Here is an 18,240-nt window from a genome sequence, read left to right on the forward strand (position 1 = left end):
TAAAACTCTTAGAGGAAAACATAGGAAGAACACTGTTTGACATAAATCACAGCAAGATCTTCTTTGATCCCCCTCCTAGAGAAATGGAAATAAAAACAAAAATAAACAAATGGGACCTAATGAAACTTAAAAGCTTTTGCACAGCAAAGTAAACCATAAACAAGACGAAAAGACAACCCTCAGAATGGCAGAAAATATTTGCAAACGAATCAACAGACAAAGGATTAATCTCCAAAATATATAAACAGCTCATGCAGCTCAATATTAAAAAAACAAACAACCCAATCCAAAAATGGGCAGAAGACCTAAATAGACATTTCTCCAAAGAAGACATACAGATGGCCAAGAAGCACATGAAAACCTGCTCAACGTCACTAATTATTAGAGAAATGCAAATCAAAACTACAATGAGGTATCACCTCACACCAGTTAGAATGGGCTTCATCAGAAAATGTACAAACAACAAATGCTGGAGAGGGTGTGGAGAAAAGGGAACCCTCTTGCACTGTTGGTGAGAATGTAAACTGATAGAGCCACTATGGAGAACAGTATGGAGGTTCCTTAAAAAACTTAAAATAGAATTACCATATGATCCAGCAATCCCACTACTGGGCATATACCCAGAGAAAACCACAATTCAAAAAGACACATGCACCCCAATGTTCATTGCAGCACTATTTACAATAGCCAGGTCGTGGAAGCAACCTAAATGCCCATCGACAGACGAATGGATAAAGAAGATATGGTACATATATTCAATGGAATATTACTCAGCCATAAAAAGGAACGAAATTGGGTCATTTGTTGAGACGTGGATGGATCTAGAGACTGTCATACAGAGTGAAGTAAGTCAGAAAGAGAAAAACAAATATTGTATATTAATGCATATATGTGGAACCTAGAAAAATGGTATAGATGCACCAATTTGCAGGGCAGAAATTGAGACAGATGTAGAGAACAAACGTATGGACACCAAGGGGGGAGAGCCGTGGGGGTGGTGGTGATGGTGGTGGTGTGATGAATTGGGAGATTGGGCTTGACATGTACACACTGATGTGTATAAAACTGATGACTAATAAGAACCTGCTGTATAAAAAAAAACCCCAAACAAAAAAAACCTCACCAGTCACTTGCAGCAGCTTTGCGTCCAGCAGGGGGCGGCACGATGCATGTCAAAACTGCCTTTGCTGTCATGTTCCTTGACCCAGGCATGAGTTTCCGTTTCAGTGGGGCACAGAACTTTTCTCTTTTTTATTTGGAGTGATTTGAGCTCATAGTTGACAGGCCAAATAGCATGAAGATTTTACTGATAGTTGGAAATTAAAATGTGTAATCGGTGGTTCAGGATGGGACATGAGTGAGTTCTCAACACTGTTGTTGAGACCACCCAGTGACCTGAGTAAAGTACAGTTTCATGACTCGGTGGCAAAGGGACAGTTGTTCCAAGGCCAGGACACATCAGAATTTCTCAAGACAGCCAATAATAAAAGGGAAAAGGATAAGGAGGACAGCAGACTCCCTGTTGTCTGCCGCCCAATGGAAACCAGATGGTCAGAGCATAGAATAGAAACCTGTCTCCTGGCACCATTGCTACTTACGGAGGAAATGAAACAGTAGTCATGTGCAAAACAGAACCAGACCTGGCCAAGAACCAGACTTATTCCAGGAAGCAAGCGATAAATGGTTAGAAACAGAAATCGAGTCATTGGGAGTAAAAGGTAAATCCCCATAGCCTTTTACTTCAAGAGCTGAGAAAGTCAAACCTGGATGAAAGAGGTCTGAGTTGTATATTTATCAGGCAACACAGCTAATTAAGCCCCAGTGGGTGAAAGAAAAACTCAGAAGTAAAAGCAGTAAGAAAACAAAAGGACCTTTACTTGGAATATTTTGCAAGGAAGACCAGCCTTCAGAATTGGCTTTCCAAGTAAAGGACACAGCAAGTATTTAAGAAAAAAAGCCCTTCAAGGTTATCACTGGTTAGCTGTTCATGATGGGAAACAGTGGCAGTTTTCTCACATAATTATTATATCTGTGAAAATGGAGAAGTTTTATGTAAGTTTATTTTCCAGTGATGTGTGCATACATTCTGTCTCATATGCAATAATTGTACTTTCTCTGTGTCTTAATATTAACTGAAGAAGGTATGAATAAATCATGACTGATAAGATTAAAAAATATATCTGTAGGATTGTCTAATATCTGTAGATGCTGGTATTGCAAAGTCAGGTGTCAACATGTTCACTCTTTACTTAGCAATTTTTGGAAAAGGGCTCAAGGTCTCATTTATTTTGAGGGTTAATGTTTGATAGGATATTCTGTTTTTAAAGTTTACCTCCAGATGTAAAGTGCTTTTTAAAAAATTTAATTTTTTAAACATCATTATTGGAGTATAATTGCTTTACAATGGTGTGTTAGTTTCTGCTTTATAACAAAGTGAATCAGTTATACATATACATATGTCCCCATATCTCTTCCCTCTTGCATCTCCCTCCCTCCCACCCTCCCTATCCCACCCCTCTAGGTGGTCACAAAGCACCGAGCTGATCTTCCTGTGCTATGCGGCTGTTTCCTACTAGCTATCTCTTTTACGTTTGGTAGTGTATATATGTCCATGCCACTCTCTCACTTCGTCCCAGTGTACCCTTCCCCCTCCCCGTATCCTCAAGTCCATTCTCTAATAGGTCTGTGTCTTTATTCTCGTCTTGCCCCTAGGTTCTTCATGACCATTTTTAATTTTTTTTATTTTTTTGGATTCCATATATATGTGTTAGCATACGGTATTTGTTTTTCTCTTTCTGACTTACTTCACTCTGTATGACAGACTCTAGGTCCATCCACCTCACTACAAATAACTCAATTTCGTTTCTTTTTGTGGCTGAGTAATATTCCATTGTATATATGTGCCACATCTTCTTTATCCATTCATCTGTCCATGGACACTTAGGTTGCTTCCATGTCCTGGCTATTCTAAATAGAGCTGCAATGAACATTTTGGTACATGACTCTTTTGGAATTATGGTTTTCTCAGGGTATATGCCCAGTAGTGGGATTGCTGGGTCATATGGTAATTCTATTTTTAGTTTTTTAAGGAAGCTCCATACTGTTCTCCATAGTGGCTGTATCAATTTACATTCCCACCAACAGTGCAAGAGGGTTCCCTTTTCTCCACACCCTCTCCAGCATTTATTGTTTATAGATTTTTTGATGATGGCCATTCTGACCAGTGTGAGATGATATCTCATTGTAGTTTTGATTTGCATTTCTCTAATGATTAATGATGTTGAGCATTCTTTCATGTGTTTGTTGGCAATCTGTATACCTTCTTTGGAGAAATGTCTATTTAGGTCTTCTGCCCATTTTTGGATTGGGTTGTTTGTTTTTTTAATATTGAGCTGCATGAGCTGCTTGTAAATTTTGGAGATTAATCCTTTGTCAGTTGCTTTATTTGCAAATATTTTCTGCCATTCTGACGGTTGTCTTTTCATCTTGTTTATGGTTTCCTTTGCTGTGCAAAAGCTTTTAAGTTTCATTACGTCCCATTTGTTTATTTTTCTTTTTATTTCCATTTCTCTAGGAGGTGGGTCAAAAAAGGATCTTGCTGTGATTTATGTCATAGAATGTTCTGCCTATGTTTTCCTCTAAGCGTTTTATAGTGTCTGGCATTACATTTAGGTCTTTAATCCATTTTGAATTTATTTTTGTATATGGTGTTAGGGAGTGTTCTAATTTCATTCCTTTACATGTAGCTGTCCAGTTTTCCCAGCACCACTTATTGAAGAGACTGTCTTTTCTCCACTGTATATTCTTGCCTCCTTTACAAAGATAAGGTGACCATTTGTACATGGGTTAATCTCTGGGCTTTCTATCCTGTTCCATTGACCTATATTTCTGTTTTTGTGCCATACCATACTGTCTTGATGACTGTAGCTTTGTAGTATAGTCTGAAGTCAGGGAGCCTGATTCCTCCAGCTCTGTTTTTCTTTCTCAAGATTGCTTTGGCTATTCGGGGTCTTTTGTGTTTCCATACAAATTGTGAAATTTTTTGTTTTAGTTCTATGAAAAATGCCAGTGGTTGTTTGATAGGGATTGCATTGAATCTGTAGATTGCTTTGGGTAGTATAGTCATTTTCACAATGTTGATGCTTCCAATCCAAGAACATGGTATATCTCTCCATCTATTTGTATCATCTTTAATTTCTTTCATTAGTGTCTTATAATTTTCTGCATACAAGTCTTTTGTCTCCCTAGGTAGGTTTATTCCTAGGTATTTTATTCTTTTTGTTGCAATGGTAAATGGGAGTGTTTCCCTAATTTCACTTTTAGATTTTTTATCATTAGTGTATAGGAATGCAAGAGATTTCTGTGCATTAATTTTGTATCCTGCTACTTTACCAAATTCATTGATTAGCTCTAGTAGTTTTCTGGTAGCATCTTTAGGGTTCTCTTTGTATAGTACCATGTCATCTGCAAACAGTGACAGCTTTACTTCTTCTTTTCCAATTTGGATTGCTTTTATTTCTTTTTCTTCTCTGATTGCTGTGGCTAAAACTTCAAAAATTATGTTGAATAATAGTGGTGGGAATGGGCAACCTTGTCTTGTTCCTGATCTTAATGGAAATGGTTTCAGGTTTTGACCATTGAGAACGATGTTGGCTGTGGGTTTGTCATATATGTCCTTTATTGTGTTGAGGTAAGTTCCCTCTATGCCTACTTTCTGGAGGGTTTTTATCATAAATGGGTGTTGAATTTTGTCGAAAGCTTTCTCTGCATCTATTGAGATGATCATATGGTTTTTCTCCTTCAATTTGTTAATATGGTGTATCACATTGATTGATTTGTGTATATTGAAGAATCCTTGCATTCCTGGGATAAACACCACTTGATCATGGTGTATGATCCCTTTAATGTGCTGTTGGATTCTGTTTGCTAGTATTTTGTTGAGGATTTTTACATCTATGTTCATCAGTGATATTGGACTGTAGTTTTCTTTCTTTGTGACATCTTTGTCTGGTTTTGGTATCAGGGTCATGGTGGCCTGTAGAATGAGTTTGGGAGTGTTCCTCTCTCTGCTATATTTTGGAAGAGTTTGAGAAGGATAGGTGTTAGCTCTTCTCTAAATGTTTGATAGAATTCGCCTCTGAAGCCATCTGGTCCTGGGCTTTTGTTTGTTGGAAGATTTTTAATCACAGTTTCAATTTCAGTGCTTGTGATTGGTCTGTTCATATTTTTTATTTCTTCCTGGTTCAGTCTTGGAAGGTTGTGCATTTCTAAGAATTTGTCCATTTCTTCCAGGTTGTCCATTTTATTGGCATAGAGTTGCTTGTAGTAATCTCTCATGATCCTTTGTATTTCTGCAGTGTCAGTTGTTACTTCTCCCTTTTCATTTCTAATTCTATTGATTTGAGTCTTCTCCCTTTTTTCTTGATGAGTCTGGCTAATGGCTTATCAATTTTGTTTATCATCTCAAAGAACTAGCTTTTAGTTTTATTGACCTTTACTATTGTTTCCTTCATTTCCTTTTCTTTTTTTTTTTTTTTAATGTTATTCTTGTCTGCTTACATTCTTTTTATTTATGTATGTATGTATGTATGTATGGCTGTGTTGGGTCTTCGTTTCTGTGCGAGGGCTTTCTCTAGTTGTGGCAAGTGGGGGGGCCACTCTTCATCGCGGTGCGCGGGCCTCTCACTATTGCGGCCTCTCGTTGCCGAGCACAGGCTCCAGACGCGCAGGCTCAGCAGTTGTGGCTCACGGGCCGAGTTGCTCCGCGGCATGCGGGATCTTCCCAGACTAGGGCTCTAACCCTTGTCCCCTGCATTGGCAGGCAGACTCTCAACCACTGCGCCACCAGGGAAGCCCCATTTCTTTTTCATTTATTTCTGATCTGATCTTTATGATTTCTTTCCTTCTGCTAACTTTGGGGTGTTTTTGTTCTTCTTTCTCTAATTGCTTTAGGTGTAAGATTAGGTTGTTTATTTGAGATGTTTTTTGTTTCTTAAGGTAGGATTGTATTGCTATAAACTTCCCTCTTAGAACCACTTTTGCTGCATCCCATAAGTTTTGGGTCGTCGTGTTTTCATTGTCATTTGTTTCTAGATATTTTTTGATTTCCTCTTTGATTTCTTCAGTGATCTCTTGGTTATTAAGTAGTGTATTGTTTAACCTCCATATGTTTGTATTTTTTACAAATTTTTTCCTGTAACTGATATCTAGTCTCATAGCGTTGTGGTTGGAAAAGATACTTGACACGATTTCAATTTTCTTAAATTTACCAAGGCTTGATTTGTGACCCAAGATATGATCTATCCTGGAGAATGTTCCATGAGCACTTGAGAAGAATGTGTATTCTGTTGTTTTCGGATGGAATGTCCTATAAATATCAATTAAGTCCGTCTTGTTTAATGTATCATTTAAAGCTTGTGTTTCCTTATTTATTTTCATTTTGGATGATCTGTCCATTGGTGAAAGTGGGGTGTTAAAATCCCCTACTATGATTGTGTTACTGTTGATTTCCCCTTTTATGGCTGTTAGTATTTGCCTTATGTATTGAGGTGCTCCTATGTTGGGTGCATAGATATTTACAATTGTTATATCTTCTTCTTGGACTGATACCTTGATCATTATGTAGTGTCGTTCTTTGTCTCTTGTAATAGTCTTTGTTTTAAAGTCTATTTTGACTGATATGAGAATTGCTACTCCAGCTTTCCTCTGAGTTTCATTTGCATGAAATATCTTTTTCCATCCCCTCACTTTCAGTCTGTATGTGTCCCTAGGTCTGAGGTGGGTCTCTTGTAGATAGCATATATATGGGTCTTGTTTTTGTATCCATTCAACCAGTCTATGTCTTTTGGTTGGAGCATTTAATCCATTTACATTTAAGGTACTTATCGATATGTATGTTCCTATAACCATTTTCTTAATTGTTTTGGGTTTGTTATTGTAGGTCTTTTCCTTCTCTTGTGTTTCCTGCCTAGAGAAGTTCCTTTAGCATTTGTTGTAAAGCTGGTTCGGTGGTGCTGAATTCTCTTAGCTTTTGCTTGTCTGTAAAGGTATTAATTTCTCCATCAAATCTGAATGAGATCCTTGCTGGGTAGAGTAATCTTGGTTGTAGGTTTTTCTCCTTCATCACTTTAAATATGTCCTGCCACTCCTTTCTGGCTTGCCGAGTTTCTGCTGAAAGATCAGCTGTTAAGCTTATGGGGATTCCCTTGTGTGTTATTTATTGTTTTTCCCTTGCTGCTTTTAATATTTTTTCTTTGTATTTAATTTTTGACAGTTTGATTAATATGTGTCTTGGCGTGTTTCTCCTTGGATTTTTCCTGTATGGGAATCTCTGTGCTTCCTGGACTTGATTAACTATTTCCTTTCCCATATTAGGGAAGTTTGCAACTATAATCTCTTCAAATATTTTCTCAGTCCGTTTCTTTTTCTCTTCTTCTTCTGGGACCCCTATAATTCGAATGTTGGTGCGTTTGATGTTGTCCCAGAGGTCTCGGAGACTGTCCTCAATTCTTTTCATTCTTTTTTCTTTATTCTGCTCTGCAGTAGTTATTTCCACTGTTTTATCTTCCAGGTCACTTATCTGTTCTTTTGCCTCAGTTATTCTGCTATTGATCCCTTCTAGAGAATTTTAAATTTCATTTATTGTGTTGTTAATCACTGTTTGTTTGCTCTTTAGTTCTTCTAGGTCCTTGTTAAACGTTTCTTGTATTTTCTCCATTCTATTTCCAGGATTTTGGATCATCTTTACTATCATTATTCTGAATTCTTTTTCAGGTAGACTGCCTATTTCCTCTTCATTTGTTAGGTCTGGTGGGTTTTTGCCTTGCTCCTTCATCTGCTGTGAGTTTCTCTGTGTTCTCAGTTTACTTAACTTACTGTGTTTAGGGTCTCCTTTTCACAGGCTTCAGGTTCGTAGTTCCCATTGTTTTTTGTGTCTGTCCCCAGTGGCTAAGGTTGGTTTAGTGGGTTGTGTAGGCTTCCTGGTGGAGGGGACCAGTGCCTGTGTTCTGTTGGATGAGGCTGGATCTTGTCTTTCTGGTGTGCAGGTCTGCATCTGGTGGTGTGTTTTGGGGTGTCTGTGGCCTTATTATGATTTTAGGCAGCTCTCTGCTAATGGATGGGGTTGTGTTCCTGTCTTGCTAGTTGTTTGGCATAGGGTGTCCAGCACTGTAGCTTGCTGATCATTGAGCGGAGCTGGGTCTTGGCATTGAGATGGAGATCTCTGGGAGATTTTCGCCATTTGATATTACGTGGAGCTGCATGGTCTTTTGTGGACCAGTGTCCTGAACTTGGCTCTCCCACCTCAGAGGCACAGCCCTGATGCCTGGCTGGAGCACCAAGAGCCTGTCATCCACACGGCTCAGAATAAAAGGGAGGAAAAAAAGAAAGAAAGAAAGAAGAAGATAAAATAAAGTTATTAAAATAAAAAATAATTATTAAAAAAATTTTTTAGAAAGTAATGAAAAATAAAAAGAAAGGAAGAAGCGAGCAGCCAAACCAAAAAACAAATCCACCAATGATAACAAGTGCTAAAAACTATAGTAAAAAAAGAAACAAACACACACACAAAAAACGGACAGACAGAACCCTAGGATAAATGGTAAAAGCAAAGCTATACAGACAAAATCACACACATAAGCATACATATACACACTCCCAAAAAGAGAAAAAGGGAAAAAAAAAAATATATATCATTGCTCCCAAAGTCCACCTCCTCAATTTGGGATGATTCATTGTCTATTCAGGTATTCCACAGATGCAGGTACATCAAGTTGATTGTGGAGATTTAATCTGCTGCTCCTGAGGCTGCTGGGAGAAATTTCCCTTTCTCTTCTTTGTTCACACAGCTCCTGGTGTTCAGCTTTGGATTTGGACCCGCCTCTGCATGCAGGTCGCCTGAGGGCATCTGTTCTTTGCTCAGACAGGACAGGGTTAAAGGAGCATGTGATTAGGGGGCTCTGGCTCACTCAGGCTGGGGGGATGGAGGGGTATGGATGCGGGGTGAGCCTGCGGTGGCAGAGGCCGGCATGATGTTGCACCAGCCTGAGGCGCCGTGTGTTCTCCCGGGGAAGTTGTCCCTGGATCACAGGAGCCTGGCAGTGGCGGGCTGCACAGGCTCCCGGGAGGGGAGGTGTGGAGAGTGACCTGTGCTTGCACACAGGCTTTTTGGAGGCGGCAGCAGCAGCCTTAGCGTTTCATGCCCGTCTCTGGCGTCCGCGCTGGTAGCCGTGGCTCGTGCCCGTCTCTGGAGCTTCTTTAAGCCGCACTCTTAATCCCCTCTTCCTCGCGCACCAGGAAACAAAGAGGCAAGAAAAAGTCTCTTGTCTCTTCGGCAGCTCCAGACTTTTTCCCGGGCTCGTGCCCGTCTCTGGAGCTTCTTTAAGCCGCACTCTTAATCCCCTCTCCTCGCGCACCAGGAAACAAAGAGGCAAGAAAAAGTCTCTTGTCTCTTCGGCAGCTCCAGACTTTTTCCCGGACTCTCTCCCGGCTAGCTGTGGTGCACTAACCCCTTCAGGCTGTGTTCACGCCGCCAACCCCAGTCCTCTCCCTGGGGTCTTACCTCTGAAGCCCGAGCCTCAGCTCCCAGCCCCCGCCCGCCCCGGCGGGTGAGCAGACAAGCCTCTCGGGCTGGTGAGTGCTGGTGAGCACCGATCCTCTGTGCGGGAATCTCTCCGCTTTGCCCTCCGCACTCCTGTGGCTGCGCTCTCCTCCGTGGCTCCAAAGCTTCCCCCCTCCGCCACCCACTGTCTCCGCCCGTGAAGGGGCTTCCTAGTGTGTGGAAACCTTTCCTCCTTCACAGCTCCCTCCCACTGGTGCAGGTCCCATCCCTATTCTTTTGTCTCTGTTTTTTCTTTTTTCTTTTGCCCTACCCAGATACCTGGGGAGTTTCTTGCCTTTTGGGAGGTCTGAGGTCTTCTGCCAGCGTTCAGTAGGTGTACTGTAGGAGTTGTTCCACATGTAGATGTATTTCTGATGTATTTGTGGGGAGGAAGGTGATCTCCACGTCTTACTCTTCCGCCATTTGAAGCTCCTCTCCAAAATTTAATTTTTAATTTTTTTTTTAGTATCTAGTGTGTTTGGTCACAATGGTGGCAGGGCAAGGTGTTAGTTTTGCTTATTCATTATATGTATTAGTTTCTCTGATTAACATCTATCTTGTACTTTATCTGTATGAAAGAAAATAACTTGTGTATTTTGTTCTGTGCCATATCCTGATACCTAGACTAGTGTCCTGGCACATAGTAGGTAAGTATGCAATGAATATTTGCTGAAGGAATGAATGGATTTAACGTAGTAGGTCTTCGTTCCTGCTTTGGGCATCTGTGAATTTGATAAACCTACTTTCTCTGTCTTCAAACTAGTTGTTGATATGACATTGAACATCAAGGGAAGAATCTTTGAGCAGATTGATGTTAATCCACTAATTGACGACTCTTGGGGACAGTTAATGGAGTTATTTCTCTCATACTGATGTCCCCACATTCTTGAATATTGAAAGCTTCATAGTAGATGAGTTGGTAGGGGAGACTTCACTTAGGGCTGTGAGTGGGACAGTACAGGGCAGCAGTGATTGTTCCAGAAAAACCCCTCCAAGGCAAGAGTTGATTCCTTCTCTTCCCAGGCATGGCTCAGTCTAGACAGCACTCTTGATTGTATTGATTGTTATCAATACCTTATTCAAAAGTCAGCTCTGTAGAATTAAAGTTTTTTGGGAAACGGAGTATTTTTTTCACTGCTAAAATTGGTTTCATTGTTAATTAACTACCTTTTATTAATAAATTAGATTGGCTGTTAGATATACAAAAATGAAGGTTATATGGTTTCTACCTTGAAAGAGCCAAACGTCCTATGGGAAGAATACTGTATAAATGATAAATAATCATGGTCCTGTATTCAAAGTGTTTACAATGTGCTATGAGAGTAGATGGTAGGCCGGGGAGCAAGGAGGCCTCTGTTTAAATTATCCAGGTCAGTTGTGATAAGGGCTGTCATGAAGGCAGACGTAGTAGGTATGGAGAAGAAGGGACAGAGATGAGAGATGTCAAAGCATTCAAGGTTTATTTACCCAAACCTTATTGAGCATCTCCTATAGGACAAGCACTAGGTTAAAGTACTAGATTATAGAGATGAATAAAGCATAAACTCAAACTTCGAGGAATGGATAGTCTTCTAGGGTAGATAGACACAAAAATAAGTGCTATGATGGAGGTATGTGTGTATGCTGTGAGCTCAAAGAGGTGAGTGGGGTGGCAGGTGGTGGACGGGAGATTATCAAGCTGGTATTGAGTTGAGTCTTATTATGAGTTTCTCAGGTGGACCAGATGGGGAAGGCAATCCAGGAAAAAGAACAGAATGTACGTAGGCAAAGGAGGCTCTGGAAAAGTTGAGTCATTGCTACTTGAGACAAAAAAGGAAGGTGATAACCAAAGGAAAAGATTTAGATAAATTTATCATTTAGTTTTTGGTGTGTAATACACCACCCCAAAGCATAGTGACTTAAAGCAACAACCATTCATGATTCTGTAGACCAGCAGTTTGGGCTGGGCTCAGATGGGCATTTCTTCTGGTCTTAGCTGGGCTCACTTATGTATCAGCTGTTGCTCTCAGGGAAGCTGGGAGATGGGTGATCTAGGATGGCCATAGTTGGGATGACTCATCTCTGCTCCATGTGGTATCTTTCCTCTAGTAGGCTAGCCAAGAGAGCAGAAGCATGCTCAGTTCTGCTGAGGCCAAGATCAGAACTTCCACAGCATCACTTCAGCTGCATTTTATAGGACAAAGGGAGTCAAAAGATTTGTCCAGATTTATGGGGTAGGGAAATAGACTTCACCTCTTGATGAGAGGACCTTGAAATTCACATTGCAAAGGGTGTGGATACAGGGAGGTGTGAACAGCTGTGACCCTTTTTGCTATTTACTATAATATGTATGAAAATGAAAGAGAAAGATACTTACGGCTTCTCTTCTCTGCAAATGTGGATTGGGGCAGAAAGCTTGAGGACGTTGACAAGTCTTGGGACTATCAGGCTTGGGGGCATGATTGGCCAAATGAATGGCTTCTTGAGTAAGATGGAGGGTCCAGCTGAGAATGGAAACCATACGTTGGAAACCAATCACATTTAGGCTGTTTTTCTCCTCTGTCAACTATGATTAACAGCAAAGATTGATCTGCATCACTATGACTCCAATAGTTTTTCTCATGACACACTTGTAGAATGCTGGCAAAGATTTGATTCTTGAAGCATTATTTACTGATTAATATAAATAACGACTTGGTGGCAGGTTTTTAGTTAAATTCAAGTCATTTTATTTTCAAGTATTACGGCAACAGTTTTCACTTTCATTCACTCACACACTCATGCATTCATTTATTATTTCAATAAATATTTCTATTATATACTTATTCTGTGCCAGGTACTGTTCTAAGGATGGGAACTACATTAGTGGTCCAAACAGAAAAGAGAGCTTTTGTGGAGCTTACATTTTAGTGAGAGGGGCTAGAAAGTAAACAAAATAAATTTAAGAACATAGAGTATGTTAATGATAAGTGTTAAAGATAAAAATAAAGTAAGGAAGGGGGATATGAAAAAAATTTGAAAGATTGTTGAATACAAGATGGTCAGGGATGGCTTTGTTACCAACCAGGGTTCTTGGCCTCCTTAATCAATAGAAATTGATAAGAGACCAGACAAGAAATTCAGGCAAGGCTTTATTGGGGTCCCTGCTGCAGCAGGGGGGAGCAAGAACAAGTAATAGGTTCCCTCTTGCTCAGTGGGGGCGAGCTGATTCCTTATATGGAGTGAGGGTAGTGGTGTGTCCAGGAATTGGGCCAGGGGGGTGGCTTAGGTAGTTTGCCCACGCCTTTGGTGGTGGTGTGTGCATGGGGCATTCGCAGTACGCTGCTTTTGCTCCTGGCTTTTCAGAAGTGGCAGTTAGTTTTTTTGGTCTTTATGTATCTTGTTGTCCATACTTTGCCCTCACTGCACATGCACGCAGTTATTTTTAGTCCCTTGTAGTTTCTTTGTATTTTGTTGCTCGATAAGATGTTTGTTCAGGTGCAAGCACTGCAGCAGAGTCTCAGGTCCCATGTCCCAGTCTGTCTCAGCTTTACAGAGAAGGCCCCATCTGAGTGAAGACCAGAAGGAAGTATGGAATAGAGGGGTGTAGGTGGTGACAGAGCTTAAGACCTGTAGTCAATGTAAGGACTTGGGCTTTCCTCTGAGTGAATTGAGAAGTCCATTGGAGCATTTTGAGCTGAAGAGTGAGGTCATCTGACAATATTTTGAAAGGATTAAGTGCCAGCTGTCTAGAAATTAGAACTTCCCCTGAGACGTGGGGCAAGGACGGGGGTGGGCGGGGTGCAGTTAGGAGACTGTTGCTGTTGTACAGTAGAGACAGAAGCTGGTGGTGGCAGTAAAGTTGGTGAGAAGTGGTCCGATTCTGGACATACTTTGATGGCACAGCCCACAGTCTCCATCTTCTCTGTTGGACTTTTAATGTATTGACCAAAATTATTTTAAGTGCGTATCATCTAAATGGTACTCCTTCTTTTCCTTGTTTTTTTCAAGGAACTTTCTATGTAAGTTTTTTAGGAGAGTATCTAGTCTGTGAATGATCCTTGAAGTTTACACTTGATAAACAAGGACGTGAGGAAGTGGGTTTAGGTGGGTGTAAAGTGAAGGGGAGAAAAGGGAAAGAGGACATAACTGTCTGATTTGTGCCAGGACTGATTCTAGTCAGGGAGAATAGAAAGTCTTGACAAAAGTATTGCTCTGCTTTTCAGATTGTTTGGTTTTATCCTGGAGAAAGGAATAGGACTGGTTTGGCAGACTCACTGTAAGATTTTTGATGATTAGGCCAGGAGAGCGGGCCATGCCATTCATTGGCTAATATTTGTTGCACACCTACTATGTGCCAGGTACACTGTAGATGCTGGGGCTATAAGGACAATAAGACACAGGAACAGACCTCAGGATGCTTGCAGTCTTGTGGGTCACACAGATGAGCACACAGGCAATTTTAATACAGGGCTATGTGACATATGGGAGGAGCATCTGACCTAGCTGTAGAGTGTCAGAGAGGACTTCCTGGAGAAAGAAGGCCAGGAGGATGAGTAGGAATACTAGGCGAAAGTGAAGGGGTAAGAGGGTAGTATTTCCGGCAGAAGAACAAGAATGTGCAAAAGATGGGAGACGAGAAAGAGGTAAATTCAGAGTGTCTTAAGTGAAGGATACTGGGAAATGGTAACGGATGGGACCAGATTATATAAATAGGTCCCGCAAACCACGAGACTTCCACAATATAAGACTTGTGTCATGTTCCTTTCTCCTGGCTTTTTTTGTTTTATTCTGGAAGGAGCTATGTTCATTACTGTACCACCAATGCCTGTTTTTGTTTTATTTTGTTTGAGCTGCTTGGGTTTTTCTATTTTACATCAACAAGGGTATTAGAAACGAATCAAGGATGAATCAGGGTTCACTATCAGCCACTGCAGATTTATTACTGATCTTAACAACCTTCAGTCTTAACTTTGCCTACTTTAGTGTTTGCTTCTATTGTTTATTTTTTATGAGCATGTAAAAATCTCACAGAAACAGAGGCCCTGCCACTGCAGCTTCCAGCTTTTGATGGAGAACATGAAAATAAGACACGTTTCCACATATTATTGGTGAGTCTATTTTCTTTCTGGTCTTCTACCTTCATCCTTTTATCCTTATTTCATTGGACTCACCCTCCTCTGATGACCAGGGCAGGAACTGTGCCTCATGTGGACCCTGGAAGCACAGAGAGTCTGTTTATAAAGACTTAATAAAGGCATGGAGACTCCAGGTGAGGGAGAAAATGCAAACTTGAGTCCAGTGAAAACTTTTTCTCAAAGGGAGATACTTTATAATGACAACCATGCATTCTCTCTCTCCTCTCCCAGAAATACTTCCATTTGTGCTCAGTCAGCCTTATCCTGTCTTTCCAATTCGCTCTCTTGCTACCCTGCAATGAGAGTAGATGTTGAATTATTCACTTATTGCTTAGGAGACTTTACATCTGGAAGGGAATTTAGAGATTATCTGGATTATTGTTCCCCTTCTGCTAATAAGGAAACAGCCTCAGAGAGGTAAAGAACTGGCCTAAGGGCACATGTCCAGTCCACTGTAGAGCCCAGATAAGCCCTCAGACTAGAAGCCGGGTCTTCTGACTTGAATTTGAGGGTCTGTTCCCTTCAGCTGTTAACTCTCACCAGAGGCAAAACTTTAAAAAAAATGAGGAAAAACGGTAGTCCTGAGATCCCGTGGGCTTTTGCTTGACATGACTACTTGTTCAAAATGCTTAGGCAGTTGGGTGTTTCTGTTAAAGCAATTGACCTCTAGACATTTATGCAAAGGTATAAAATAGGGCAAATAGTATAAATTCTAAGATTAATACAGGGATATTAGAAAGTGACTAGTCATTGTGTAAAGTGTTTTACTGTGTAGGTACTCCTTTAATTTGCTAGTTATATATACAATATATAAAATAGAAAATATTTTAGAAATATAAACCTTTAGACATATCTATATATGGCTGGCTATCTACGATTTATTTACTTATTTATTAATTATTGAAGTATAGTTGATTTACAATGTTGTGTTAGTATCAGATATACAGCAAAGTGATTCAGTTACATATATATGTACTTTTTCAGATTCTTTTCCCACATAGGTTATTACAAAATATTGAGTATAGTTCCCTGTGCTATACAATAGGTCCTTGTTGATTATCTGTATTATGTATAGTAGTGTGTATATGTTAATCCCAAACTCCTAATTTATCCCCACCTTCCCATTTGGTAACTATAAATTTGTTTGGGTCTATTTCTGTTTATCTATTTATGATTTATGTGCAATTTTCCAGGAATCTATTGCATCAAGGGAAGCCTGATCATGGACCAGGATTTTATAACTCACTCTAGCTGTGTTAAAAGGCTCAATGAAAGTTTTTTATTTTCATGCTGAACTCTGCAGCAATTTGTGGCAGGTCAGTTATGGTTTATGCCATAGAGTTCCAGCTGAGTGTGTGACTGAGCCAGCAAACATGGGACTTGGGTAGAAAATAGGAGACACTCTCTGTTTTGTGGAGGTGAGAGAAGATTTGACTTATCCTGTCTTTGTAGCCCTCTGGTGAGCTTTTCTTATGAAAGGATGCTTTGAATCTTTAGGCTGGGACCTGTTCTGTGATCATTACAGCTTTTCGAGTCCTGATATGTACTTATCTCTTTAGGAGGCTTCTATATGCTTTAGAATTTTAACTCTTTATGATGTTGTGATAAGTAAGTAAGCAGTGGGAAGCACCATCACTATTTCTTCCTGGAGAATCAAAAAGATAAAGGTTCTGAGTCTCTCCAGATGACTTAGGCCCGTGTTAACAGGTATGGATAATCATTTTTTTTTTTTTTTAAATTAATTAATTAATTTATTTTTGGCTGCGTCGGGTCTTGGTTTCTGCACGCAGCAAGCGGGGGCTTCTCTTGTTGCCGAGCACGGGCTCTAGGCGTGCGGGCTTCAGTGGTTGTGGCTCACGGGCTCTAGAGTGCAGGCTCAGTAGTTGTGGTGCACGGGCTTAGTTGCTCTGCAGCATGTGGGATCTTCCCGGACCAGGGATTGAACCCGTGTCCCCTGCATTGGCAGGTGGATTTTTATCCACTGCACAGCCAGGGAAGTCCCAGTATGGATAATCTTAATGCCTAAATAACATTAAGTTTTATACTGACAGCTTATTAAACGTGTATAGCAATTTCTCAAGCCTGCGAAAGCCAAGTAATGTTTAAAAAATAGGTTTAATAGTATTTAACATCAAAGAAACAGAAATCCCTTAAAATTAGGATAAATATTGAGGATGAGAGGCAGCTACTGACTAAAGAGTAGGAGCACAGTGATACCATCAACCACGTTTCTTCTTTCTGACACCCAGTGGTTGGGTTGATTAATCCCCATTCTGTGAGATTAGTGAGATGAGTCAGTCTGCAGCATTCCCTCACTTTTTCTACAAGTTGTCCCATTATTCTGTCATTAAGATAGGCTAGGTGAAGGCACAGTAACAAACAGCCCTTACATTTTGATGGCTTAAATGCAACAAAAGTTAGTTTTTGGCCCATGCCATGTGATCAGTGAGAATTGACAGGAGCGCTGTGCTTATCAGAGCCTTACAGAAACACTCAGGATGATGGGAATTCCAACTCAGTCTGAGCTTCTGTGATCCCCAGGAAGGGTGAATGGAGTTCTGCAGAATCTCACCCTGGTAATTAAATGCTTCTGCCTGGAAGAGACACATATCATTTCTACTCACATTTCATTGGCCAGAGCGAGTCACATGCCCACACCCAGTTCAAGGGGTCAGAGAAACACAGTCCCACCAAGGGTCTGGAAAGAGTGAAAAAGACCAATGATACAACTATGTTATAGTAGCGCATTGGTAAGATATCATCTGTAATACTTTTCTCTCCTCTTTGCCTTTTCAATAAATGAAATAAAGATATTTCCAGTGATAAGTGATTGATTTTTATTTAAAAGGCCAAGTAGGTTATTTCGAATACCCTCTTTTATTTTGTCTACATGGTTGCAGTGTATGGACCTTGAGCCCATAACCATTTAATTTGTTTATGTCATGCCCAGAAAACTTACTTAAATATTGAATTAAATTGTTAGTTTTATAACTTCTAGAGTTTGAATTACTCTTTGCCTATTAGGTTTCTTCTAGAATTTAAAAAAATTTGTTTAATTGCTTGAGAGTCTCTTATAGAAAAATTTAAAAAATTGTCATGTCATACATGACAATTAGAACCTTCAATCTAAAGGCTATAGCTTGTTGAGTATGTCCTATGTGAGAGGCACGTGACTAGGTACTTTTCCTACATTATCTCATTTAATCTCCCTAGCAATTTTATGTGATAGGCATTATGGTCTCTATTTTACAGGTGTGGAAACAGAGACTCATAGTAGTTAATCAGTTAACCCAGGGACTCTCCATTTATGGAGCTGGGATTTGATCCAAGTCAATTGGACTCCACATCCCAGCCTCTGTCTGTAATTTGCAGCATCCATGTACCCAAATTAATTCTGTAGCATAACAACTGTTATTGTCTATCTGGGCCTATAGATTTGATGATGTTGTTAATGATATATGTACAGAAAGACCTAGAACATCAAAACTCTGATTAGAGCCCTTGAGCTATATGAGGAAGCAGCATGATTTGGTAGTTAAGAGCAGA

The 18,240-nt window shown here is 40.2% G+C and overlaps 1 long non-coding RNA gene across 1 annotated transcript in view; it reads left to right on the forward strand.

The window, feature by feature from the left end:
* LOC309624983 overlaps positions 1–18,240 on the forward strand; it is a 714,184-nt gene that overhangs the window by 16,213 nt on the left and 679,731 nt on the right. The gene's annotated exons all lie outside the window — the stretch shown is intronic.

This window comes from Balaenoptera borealis (assembly GCF_965194805.1).
Source record: "Balaenoptera borealis genome assembly, chromosome: 3".
Taxonomy (NCBI): Eukaryota; Metazoa; Chordata; class Mammalia; order Artiodactyla; family Balaenopteridae; genus Balaenoptera; species Balaenoptera borealis.